The 11,217-nt window shown below is 24.5% G+C and overlaps 2 long non-coding RNA genes across 2 annotated transcripts; both read right to left on the bottom strand.

Annotated features, from left to right (window-relative positions):
- Nucleotides 1-298: 298 nt before the first annotated feature.
- Nucleotides 299-4,069, bottom strand: LOC136042688 (uncharacterized). Its single transcript, XR_010621391.1, has 2 exons — nucleotides 4,038-4,069; nucleotides 299-3,818 (listed from the first exon to the last, which is right to left on the bottom strand). It is a non-coding gene; the product is annotated as an uncharacterized LOC136042688 (long non-coding RNA).
- Nucleotides 4,070-6,333: 2,264 nt separating this feature from the next.
- On the bottom strand, nucleotides 6,334-7,842 carry LOC136042689 (uncharacterized). Its single transcript, XR_010621392.1, has 2 exons — nucleotides 7,743-7,842; nucleotides 6,334-6,886 (listed from the first exon to the last, which is right to left on the bottom strand). It is a non-coding gene; the product is annotated as an uncharacterized LOC136042689 (long non-coding RNA).
- Nucleotides 7,843-11,217: the final 3,375 nt, after the last annotated feature.

Here is an 11,217-nt window from a genome sequence, read left to right as displayed (position 1 = left end):
TTTTTGAGTTTTTTTTAGTTTTTTTAGTTTTTTAGCTTTTTTACTTTTTTTATTAGTTTTTAGTTTTTTTGTAGTTTTTGCCTTTTTTTAGTTTTTTCAGTTTTTTTTTAGTTTTTTATTGGTTTTTACCTTTATTTTAGCTTATTTTTCAGTTTTTTCCATTTTTTTAGTTTTTTTTAGTTTTTAGTTTTTTTAGTTTTTTACCTTTTTTAGTTTTTTTAGTTTTTTTAGTTTTTTTGCTTTTTTATTTTTTTTATTAGTTTTTAGTTTTTTTTGTAGTTTTTGCCTTTTTTTTAGATTTTTTAGTTTTTTAGCTTTTTTATTAGTTTTTAGTTTTTTTTGTAGTTTTTGCCTTTTTTTAGTTTTTTTAGTTTTTTAGCTTTTTTATTTTTTTATTAGTTTTTAGTTTTTTTTGTAGTTTTTGCCTTTTTTTAGTTTTTTCAGTTTTGACGTCACCTGATCCAGTTTTTTCAGGTGACGTCACCTGATCCACGATCCACAGATCCACAGACAACTTATTTTTATATATATAGATAGTTTTTTTTTTTACTTATGTCCTGGTCGTCATTTATACTCCCTGTGTCCCGGTGCTTTGTTGATTGCTAATCGAACATTCCTTTTGTCCTGGTCGCTTTCTCTTTGAGTTTCGTCATTTATTTTTTTCTTTTTTAGTTCTTTTAGTTTTTACCTTTTTTAGTTTTTTTTAGTTTTTTAGATGAAAATTTTTTTTAGTTTTTTCCTTTTTTTCTTTTTAGTTTTTTATTGGTTTTTACCTTTATTTTAGCTTATTTTTCAGTTTTTTTCCTTTTTTTTAGTTTTTTTTTATTTTTTTTTTAGTTTTTTACCTTTTTTTAGTTTTTTTAGTTTTTTTAGTTTTTTAGCTTTTTTACTTTTTTTATTAGTTTTTAGTTTTTTTTTGTAGTTTTTGCCTTTTTTTAGTTTTTTCAGTTTTTTTTTTTAGTTTTTTATTGGTTTTTACCTTTATTTTAGCTTATTTTTCAGTTTTTTCCTTTTTTTAGTTTTTTTTTAGTTTTTAGTTTTTTTAGTTTTTTACCTTTTTTTAGTTTTTTTTAGTTTTTTTAGTTTTTTAGCTTTTTTATTTTTTTTATTAGTTTTTAGTTTTTTTTTGTAGTTTTTGCCTTTTTTTAGTTTTTTAGTTTTTTAGCTTTTTTATTAGTTTTTAGTTTTTTTTGTAGTTTTTGCCTTTTTTTAGTTTTTTTAGTTTTTTAGCTTTTTTATTTTTTTTATTAGTTTTTAGTTTTTTTGTAGTTTTTGCCTTTTTTTAGTTTTTTTCAGTTTTGACGTCACCTGATCCAGTTTTTTCAGGTGACGTCACCTGATCCATCCACAGACAGACAGACAACTTATTTTTATATATATAGATATATATATATATATGGTTTTAACTACGTAAAACTTGCGAATATACAACATTCTTTGCTGTCCCATTGTCTTTGCATATAAATAGATTGTCAGGTTTACCGACTCTTGAACATGCAACATATAATGGTCCATGGGAAAACAATCTGTATTCAGATCTATACCTCATGATTCTAATGATTGCCCTTGAGCTTTGTTGATGGTGATTGCTAATCGACCATTCCCTGTCCCGGTGTCCCGGTCGTCATTTATATCCCCCTGTTTCCCCCGGTGTCCCCGTTGTAGTTGTGTCCCTGTGTCCCGGTCGTCATTTATATTCCCTGTGTCCCGGTCGTCATTTGTATCCCGGTGTCCCGGTCTGTATATACATTCGTTTTTTAGTTTTGTTTTTCTCCTTTATTTTTTTTCATTTTTTTTTCTTTTTTAGCTTATTTAGATTTTTAGATTTTTTAGTTTTTTTATTAGTTTTTAGTTTTTTTTTCTTTTTAGTTTTTTTGTCCCGGTCGTCATTTATATCCCCCTGTTTCCCCCGGTGTCCCCGTTGTAGTTGTGTCCCTGTGTCCCGGTCGTCATTTATATTCCCTGTGTCCCGGTCGTCATTTGAATCCCGGTGTACCGGTCTATATATACATTCGTTTTTTAGTTTTGTTTTTCTCCTTTATTTTTTTCCTTTTTTTTCTTTTTTAGTTTATTTAGATTTTTAGATTTTTTAGTTTTTTATTAGTTTTTAGTTTTTTTTCTTTTTAGTTTTTTTGTAGTTTTTACCTTCTTTTTAGTTTTGTTAGTTTTTTTTTACTTATGTCCTGGTCGTCATTTATACTCCCTGTGTCCCTTTGCTTTGTTGATTGCTAATCGAACATTCCTTTTGGCCTGGTCGCTTTCTCTTTGAGTGTCGTCATTTATTTTTTTCTTTTTTAGTTCTTTTAGTTTTTACCTTTTTTAGTTTTTTTTTAGTTTTTTAGATGAAATTTTTTTTAGTTTTTTCCTTTTTTTCTTTTTAGTTTTTTATTGGTTTTTACCTTTATTTTAGCTTATTTTTCAGTTTTTTCCTTTTTTTTAGTTTTTTTTAGTTTTTAGTTTTTTTAGTTTTTTACCTTTTTTTAGTTTTTTTAGTTTTTTTAGTTTTTTAGCTTTTTTATTTTTTTTATTAGTTTTTAGTTTTTTTTGTAGTTTTTGCCTTTTTTTAGTTTTTTAGTTTTTTAGCTTTTTTATTAGTTTTTAGTTTTTTTTGTAGTTTTTGCCTTTTTTTAGTTTTTTTAGTTTTTTAGCTTTTTTATTTTTTTTATTAGTTTTTAGTTTTTTTGTAGTTTTTGCCTTTTTTTAGTTTTTTCAGTTTTGACGTCACCTGATCCAGTTTTTTCAGGTGACGTCACCTGATCCATCCACAGACAGACAGACAACTTATTTTTATATATATAGATATATATATATATATGGTTTTAACTACGTAAAACTTGCGAATATACAACATTCTTTGCTGTCCCATTGTCTTTGCATATAAATAGATTGTCAGGTTTACCGACTCTTGAACATGCAACATATAATGGTCCATGGGAAAACAATCTGTATTCAGATCTATACCTCATGATTCTAATGATTGCCCTTGAGCTTTGTTGATGGTGATTGCTAATCGACCATTCCCTGTCCCGGTGTCCCGGTCGTCATTTATATCCCCCTGTTTCCCCCGGTGTCCCCGTTGTAGTTGTGTCCCTGTGTCCCGGTCGTCATTTATATTCCCTGTGTCCCGGTCGTCATTTGTATCCCGGTGTCCCGGTCTGTATATACATTCGTTTTTTAGTTTTGTTTTTCTCCTTTATTTTTTTCATTTTTTTTTTCTTTTTTAGCTTATTTAGATTTTTAGATTTTTTAGTTTTTTTATTAGTTTTTAGTTTTTTTTTCTTTTTAGTTTTTTTGTCCCGGTCGTCATTTATATCCCCCTGTTTCCCCTGGTGTCCCCGTTGTAGTTGTGTCCCTGTGTCCCGGTCGTCATTTATATTCCCTGTGTCCCGGTCGTCATTTGAATCCCGGTGTACCGGTCTATATATACATTCGTTTTTTAGTTTTGTTTTTCTCCTTTATTTTTTTCCTTTTTTTTCTTTTTTAGTTTATTTAGATTTTTAGATTTTTTAGTTTTTTATTAGTTTTTAGTTTTTTTTCTTTTTAGTTTTTTTGTAGTTTTTACCTTCTTTTTAGTTTTGTTAGTTTTTTTTTTTACTTATGTCCTGGTCGTCATTTATACTCCCTGTGTCCCTTTGCTTTGTTGATTGCTAATCGAACATTCCTTTTGGCCTGGTCGCTTTCTCTTTGAGTGTCGTCATTTATTTTTTTCTTTTTTAGTTCTTTTAGTTTTTACCTTTTTTAGTTTTTTTTAGTTTTTTAGATGAAAATTTTTTTTAGTTTTTTCCTTTTTTTCTTTTTAGTTTTTTATTGGTTTTTACCTTTATGTTAGCTTATTTTTCAGTTTTTTGCTTTTTTTTTTAGTTTTTTTTTTATTTTTTATTTTTTTTTAGTTTTTTACCTTTTTTTAGTTTTTTTAGTTTTTTTAGTTTTTTTAGTTTTTTAGCTTTTTTACTTTTTTTATTAGTTTTTAGTTTTTTTGTAGTTTTTGCCTTTTTTTAGTTTTTTCAGTTTTTTTTTAGTTTTTTATTGGTTTTTACCTTTATTTTAGCTTATTTTTCAGTTTTTTTCCATTTTTTTAGTTTTTTTTAGTTTTTAGTTTTTTTAGTTTTTTACCTTTTTTAGTTTTTTTAGTTTTTTTAGTTTTTTTGCTTTTTTATTTTTTTTATTAGTTTTTAGTTTTTTTTGTAGTTTTTGCCTTTTTTTTAGATTTTTTAGTTTTTTAGCTTTTTTATTAGTTTTTAGTTTTTTTTGTAGTTTTTGCCTTTTTTTAGTTTTTTTAGTTTTTTAGCTTTTTTATTTTTTTATTAGTTTTTAGTTTTTTTTGTAGTTTTTTGCCTTTTTTTAGTTTTTTCAGTTTTGACGTCACCTGATCCAGTTTTTTCAGGTGACGTCACCTGATCCACGATCCACAGATCCACAGACAACTTATTTTTATATATATAGATAGTTTTTTTTTTACTTATGTCCTGGTCGTCATTTATACTCCCTGTGTCCCGGTGCTTTGTTGATTGCTAATCGAACATTCCTTTTGTCCTGGTCGCTTTCTCTTTGAGTTTCGTCATTTATTTTTTTCTTTTTTAGTTCTTTTAGTTTTTACCTTCTTTAGTTTTTTTTAGTTTTTTAGATGAAAATTTTTTTTAGTTTTTTCCTTTTTTTCTTTTTAGTTTTTTATTGGTTTTTACCTTTATTTTAGCTTATTTTTCAGTTTTTTCCTTTTTTTTAGTTTTTTTTTATTTTTTTTTTTTAGTTTTTTACCTTTTTTTAGTTTTTTTAGTTTTTTTAGTTTTTTAGCTTTTTTACTTTTTTTATTAGTTTTTAGTTTTTTTTTGTAGTTTTTGCCTTTTTTTAGTTTTTTCGGTTTTTTTTTTAGTTTTTTATTGGTTTTTTACCTTTATTTTAGCTTATTTTTCAGTTTTTTCCTTTTTTTTAGTTTTTTTTAGTTTTTAGTTTTTTTAGTTTTTTACCTTTTTTTAGTTTTTTTAGTTTTTTTAGTTTTTTAGCTTTTTTATTTTTTTTATTAGTTTTTAGTTTTTTTTTGTAGTTTTTGCCTTTTTTTAGTTTTTTAGTTTTTTAGCTTTTTTATTAGTTTTCAGTTTTTTTTGTAGTTTTTGCCTTTTTTTAGTTTTTTTAGTTTTTTAGCTTTTTTATTTTTTTTATTAGTTTTTAGTTTTTTTGTAGTTTTTGCCTTTTTTTAGTTTTTTCAGTTTTGACGTCACCTGATCCAGTTTTTTCAGGTGACGTCACCTGATCCATCCACAGACAGACAGACAACTTATTTTTATATATATAGATATATATATATATATATGGTTTTAACTACGTAAAACTTGCGAATATACAACATTCTTTGCTGTCCCATTGTCTTTGCATATAAATAGATTGTCAGGTTTACCGACTCTTGAACATGCAACATATAATGGTCCATGGGAAAACAATCTGTATTCAGATCTATACCTCATGATTCTAATGATTGCCCTTGAGCTTTGTTGATGGTGATTGCTAATCGACCATTCCCTGTCCCGGTGTCCCGGTCGTCATTTATATCCCCCTGTTTCCCCCGGTGTCCCCGTTGTAGTTGTGTCCCTGTGTCCCGGTCGTCATTTATATTCCCTGTGTCCCGGTCGTCATTTGTATCCCGGTGTCCCGGTCTGTATATACATTCGTTTTTTAGTTTTGTTTTTCTCCTTTATTTTTTTCATTTTTTTCTTTTTTAGCTTATTTAGATTTTTAGATTTTTTAGTTTTTTTATTAGTTTTTAGTTTTTTTTCTTTTTAGTTTTTTTGTCCCGGTCGTCATTTATATCCCCCTGTTTCCCCCGGTGTCCCCGTTGTAGTTGTGTCCCTGTGTCCCGGTCGTCATTTATATTCCCTGTGTCCCGGTCGTCATTTGAATCCCGGTGTACCGGTCTATATATACATTCGTTTTTTAGTTTTGTTTTTCTCCTTTATTTTTTTCCTTTTTTTTCTTTTTTAGTTTATTTAGATTTTTAGATTTTTTTAGTTTTTTATTAGTTTTTAGTTTTTTTTCTTTTTAGTTTTTTTTGTAGTTTTTACCTTCTTTTTAGTTTTGTTAGTTTTTTTTTTTACTTATGTCCTGGTCGTCATTTATACTCCCTGTGTCCCTTTGCTTTGTTGATTGCTAATCGAACATTCCTTTTGGCCTGGTCGCTTTCTCTTTGAGTGTCGTCATTTATTTTTTTCTTTTTTAGTTCTTTTAGTTTTTACCTTTTTTAGTTTTTTTTTAGTTTTTTAGATGAAAATTTTTTTAGTTTTTTCCTTTTTTTTCTTTTTAGTTTTTTATTGGTTTTTACCTTTATTTTAGCTTATTTTTCAGTTTTTTCCTTTTTTTTTGTTTTTTTTTTATTTTTTTTTTTTTTTAGTTTTTTACCTTTTTTTAGTTTTTTTTAGTTTTTTTATTTTTTTTTAGTTTTTTAGCTTTTTTACTTTTTTTATTAGTTTTTAGTTTTTTTGTAGTTTTTGCCTTTTTTTAGTTTTTTCAGTTTTTTTTTTAGTTTTTTATTAGTTTTTACCTTTATTTTAGCTTATTTTTCAGTTTTTTAGTTTCTTTTAGTTTTTTTTAGTTTTTAGTTTTTTTAGTTTTTTACCTTTTTTTAGTTTTTTTAGTTTTTTTAGTTTTTTAGCTTTTTTATTTTTTTTATTAGTTTTTAGTTTTTTTTTTGTAGTTTTTGCCTTTTTTTAGTTTTTTTAGTTTTTTAGCTTTTTTATTAGTTTTTAGTTTTTTTTGTAGTTTTTGCCTTTTTTTAGTTTTTTTAGTTTTTTAGCTTTTTTATTTTTTTTATTAGTTTTTAGTTTTTTTGTAGTTTTTGCCTTTTTTTAGTTTTTTCAGTTTTGACGTCACCTGATCCAGTTTTTTCAGGTGACGTCACCTGATCCACGATCCACAGATCCACAGACAACTTATTTTTATATATATAGATAGTTTTTTTTTTACTTATGTCCTGGTCGTCATTTATACTCCCTGTGTCCCGGTGCTTTGTTGATTGCTAATCGAACATTCCTTTTGTCCTGGTCGCTTTCTCTTTGAGTGTCGTCATTTATTTTTTCTTTTTTAGTTCTTTTAGTTTTTACCTTTTTTAGTTTTTTTTAGTTTTTTAGATGAAAATTTTTTTTAGTTTTTTCCTTTTTTTCTTTTTAGTTTTTTATTGGTTTTTACCTTTATTTTAGCTTATTTTTCAGTTTTTTCCTTTTTTTTAGTTTTTTTTATTTTTTATTTTTTTTAGTTTTTTACCTTTTTTTAGTTTTTTTAGTTTTTTAGTTTTTTAGCTTTTTTACTTTTTTTTATTAGTTTTTAGTTTTTTTTGTAGTTTTTGCCTTTTTTTAGTTTTTTCAGTTTTTTTTTAGTTTTTTATTGGTTTTTACCTTTATTTTAGCTTATTTTTCAGTTTTTTCCTTTTTTTAGTTTTTTTAGTTTTTAGTTTTTTTTTAGTTTTTTACCTTTTTTTTTAGTTTTTTTAGTTTTTTTAGTTTTTTAGCTTTTTGATTTTTTTTTATTAGTTTTTAGTTTTTTTGTAGTTGTTGCGTTTTTTTCGTTTTTTTTTATTTTTTTTTGCTTTTTTATTAGTTTTTAGTTTTTTTTTGTAGTTTTTTGCCTTTTTTTGTTTTTTTAGTTTTTTAGCTTTTTTATTTTTTTTATTAGTTTTTAGTTTTTTTTGTAGTTTTTGCCTTTTTTTAGTTTTTTTCAGTTTTGACGTCACCTGATCCAGTTTTTTCAGGTGATGTCACCTGATCCATCCACAGATCCACACACAGACAACTTATTTTTATATATATAGATATAATCTGGCGTAACGGACAGACAACTTATTTTTATATATATAGAAGATATATATATATATATATATATATATATATATATATATATATATATATATATATATATATATATATATATATATATATATATATATATATATATATATATATATATATGGTTTTAACTACGTAAAACTTGCGAATATACAACATTCTTTGCTGTCCCATTGTTTTTGCATATAAATAGATTGTCAGGTTTACCGAATCTTGAACATGCAACATATAATGGTCCATGGGAAAACAATCTGTATTCAGATCTATACCTCATGATTCTAATGATTGCCCTTGAGCTTTGTTGATGGTGATTGCTAATCGACCATTCCCTGTCCCGGTGTCCCGGTCGTCATTTATATCCCCCTGTTTCCCCCGGTGTCCCCGTTGTAGTTGTGTCCCTGTGTCCCGGTCGTCATTTATATTCCCTGTGTCCCGGTCGTCATTTGTATCCCGGTGTCCCGGTCTGTATATACATTCGTTTTTTAGTTTTGTTTTTCTCCTTTATTTTTTTCCTTTTTTTTCTTTTTTAGTTTATTTAGATTTTTAGATTTTTTAGTTTTTTTATTAGTTTTTATTTTTTTTTATTTTTAGTTTTTTTGTAGTTTTTACCTTCTTTTTAGTTTTGTTATTTTTTTTTTTACTTATGTCCTGGTCGTCATTTATACTCCCTGTGTCCCGGTGCTTTGTTGATTGCTAATCGAACATTCCTTTTGTCCTGGTCGCTTTCTCTTTGAGTGTCGTCATTTATTTTTTTCTTTTTTAGTTCTTTTAGTTTTTACCTTTTTTAGTTTTTTTTAGTTTTTTAGATGAAAATTTTTTTTTAGTTTTTTCCTTTTTTTCTTTTTAGTTTTTTATTGGTTTTTAAATTTATTTTAGCTTATTTTTCAGTTTTTTCCTTTTTTTTAGTTATTTTTTATTTTTTATTTTTTTTAGTTTTTTACCTTTTTTTAGTTTTTTTTAGTTTTTTTAGTTTTTTAGCTTTTTTACTTTTTTTATTAGTTTTTAGTTTTTTTGTAGTTTTTGCCTTTTTTTAAGTTTTGTTTTTCTCTTTTATTTTTTTCCTTTTTTTTCTTTTTTAGTTTATTTAGATTTTTAGATTTTTTAGTTTTTAGTTTTTTTTTCTTTTTAGTTTTTTTTGTAGTTTTTACCTTCTTTTTAGTTTTGTTAGTTTTTTTTTACTTATGTCCTGGTCGTCATTTATACTCCCTGTGTCCCGGTGCTTTGTTGATTGCTAATCGAACATTCCTTTTGTCCTGGTCGCTTTCTCTTTGAGTGTCGTCATTTATTTTTTTCTTTTTTAGTTCTTTTAGTTTTTACCTTTTTTAGTTTTTTTTAGTTTTTTAGATGAAAATTTTTTTTAGTTTTTTTCCTTTTTTTCTTTTTAGTTTTTTATTGGTTTTTACATTTATTTTAGCTTATTTTTCAGTTTTTTCCTTTTTTTTAGTTATTTTTTATTTTTTATTTTTTTTAGTTTTTTACCTTTTTTTAGTTTTTTTTAGTTTTTTTAGTTTTTTAGCTTTTTTACTTTTTTTATTAGTTTTTAGTTTTTTTGTAGTTTTTGCCTTTTTTTAAGTTTTGTTTTTCTCTTTTATTTTTTTCCTTTTTTTTCTTTTTTAGTTTATTTAGATTTTTAGATTTTTTAGTTTTTAGTTTTTTTTTCTTTTTAGTTTTTTTTGTAGTTTTTACCTTCTTTTTAGTTTTGTTAGTTTTTTTTTACTTATGTCCTGGTCGTCATTTATACTCCCTGTGTCCCGGTGCTTTGTTGATTGCTAATCGAACATTCCTTTTGTCCTGGTCGCTTTCTCTTTGAGTGTCGTCATTTATTTTTTTCTTTTTTAGTTCTTTTAGTTTTTACCTTTTTTAGTTTTTTTTAGTTTTTTAGATGAAAATTTTTTTTAGTTTTTTTCCTTTTTTTCTTTTTAGTTTTTTATTGGTTTTTACATTTATTTTAGCTTTTTTTTCAGTTTTTTCCTTTTTTTTAGTTATTTTTTATTTTTTATTTTTTTTAGTTTTTTACCTTTTTTTAGTTTTTTTAGTTTTTTTAGTTTTTTAGCTTTTTTACTTTTTTTTTATTAGTTTTTAGTTTTTTTGTAGTTTTTGCCTTTTTTAAGTTTTGTTTTTCTCCTTTATTTTTTTCCTTTTTTTTCTTTTTTAGTTTATTTAGATTTTTAGATTTTTTAGTTTTTAGTTTTTTTTTCTTTTTAGTTTTTTTTGTAGTTTTTACCTTCTTTTTAGTTTTGTTAGTTTTTTTTTTACTTATGTCCTGGTCGTCATTTATACTCCCTGTGTCCCGGTGCTTTGTTGATTGCTAATCGGACATTCCTTTTGTCCTGGTCGCTTTCTCTTTGAGTGTCGTCATTTATTTTTTTCTTTTTTAGTTCTTTTAGTTTTTACCTTTTTTAGTTTTTTTAGTTTTTTAGATGAAATTTTTTTTTAGTTTTTTCAGTTTTTTTTTAGTTTTTTATTGGTTTTTACCTTTATTTTAGCTTATTTTTCAGTTTTTTTCCTTTTTTTTAGTTTTTTTAGTTTTTAGTTTTTTTAGTTTTTTACCTTTTTTTAGTTTTTTTAGTTTTTTAGCTTTTTTATTTTTTTTATTGGTTTTTAGTTTTTTTTTGTAGTTTTTGCCTTTTTTTTAGTTTTTTTAGTTTTTTAGCTTTTTTATTAGTTTTTAGTTTTTTTTGTAGTTTTTGCCTTTTTTAGTTTTTTTAGTTTTTTAGCTTTTTTATTTTTTTTATTAGTTTTTAGTTTTTTTTGTAGTTTTTGCCTTTTTTTAGTTTTTTCAGTTTTGACGTCACCTGATCCAGTTTTTTCAGGTGACGTCACCTGATCCATCCACAGATCCACACACAGACAACTTATTTTTATATATATAGAAGATATATATATATATATATATATATATATATATATATATATATATATATATATATATATATATATATATATATATATATATATATATATATACTAGCTGTTGGGGTGGCACTTCGCGCCACCCCAACACCTAGTTGGTGGGGGCGCTTCGCGAAACCCCCCCCCCAAGCCCCCCCGCGCGCGTAAGTCGTTACGCGCCATAATAGTTACGCGCCATTGTAGTTGTGTCCCTATGTCCCACCTGTGAATATAGATATATATATATATATATATATATATATATATATATATATATATATATATATATATATATATATATATATATATATGTATATATATATATATATATATATATATATATATATATATATATATATATATATATATATATATATATATATATATATATATATATATATATATATATATATATATATATATATATATATATATATATATATATATATATATATATATATGGTTTTAACTACGTAAAACTTGCGAATATACAACATTC

The sequence above is a fragment of the Artemia franciscana genome, unplaced genomic scaffold (genome assembly GCF_032884065.1).
Source record: "Artemia franciscana unplaced genomic scaffold, ASM3288406v1 Scaffold_1763, whole genome shotgun sequence".
Taxonomy (NCBI): Eukaryota; Metazoa; Arthropoda; class Branchiopoda; order Anostraca; family Artemiidae; genus Artemia; species Artemia franciscana.
The sequence above is the reverse complement of the archived record's forward strand: the minus strand, read 5'-3'. Positions and strand labels throughout refer to the sequence as shown.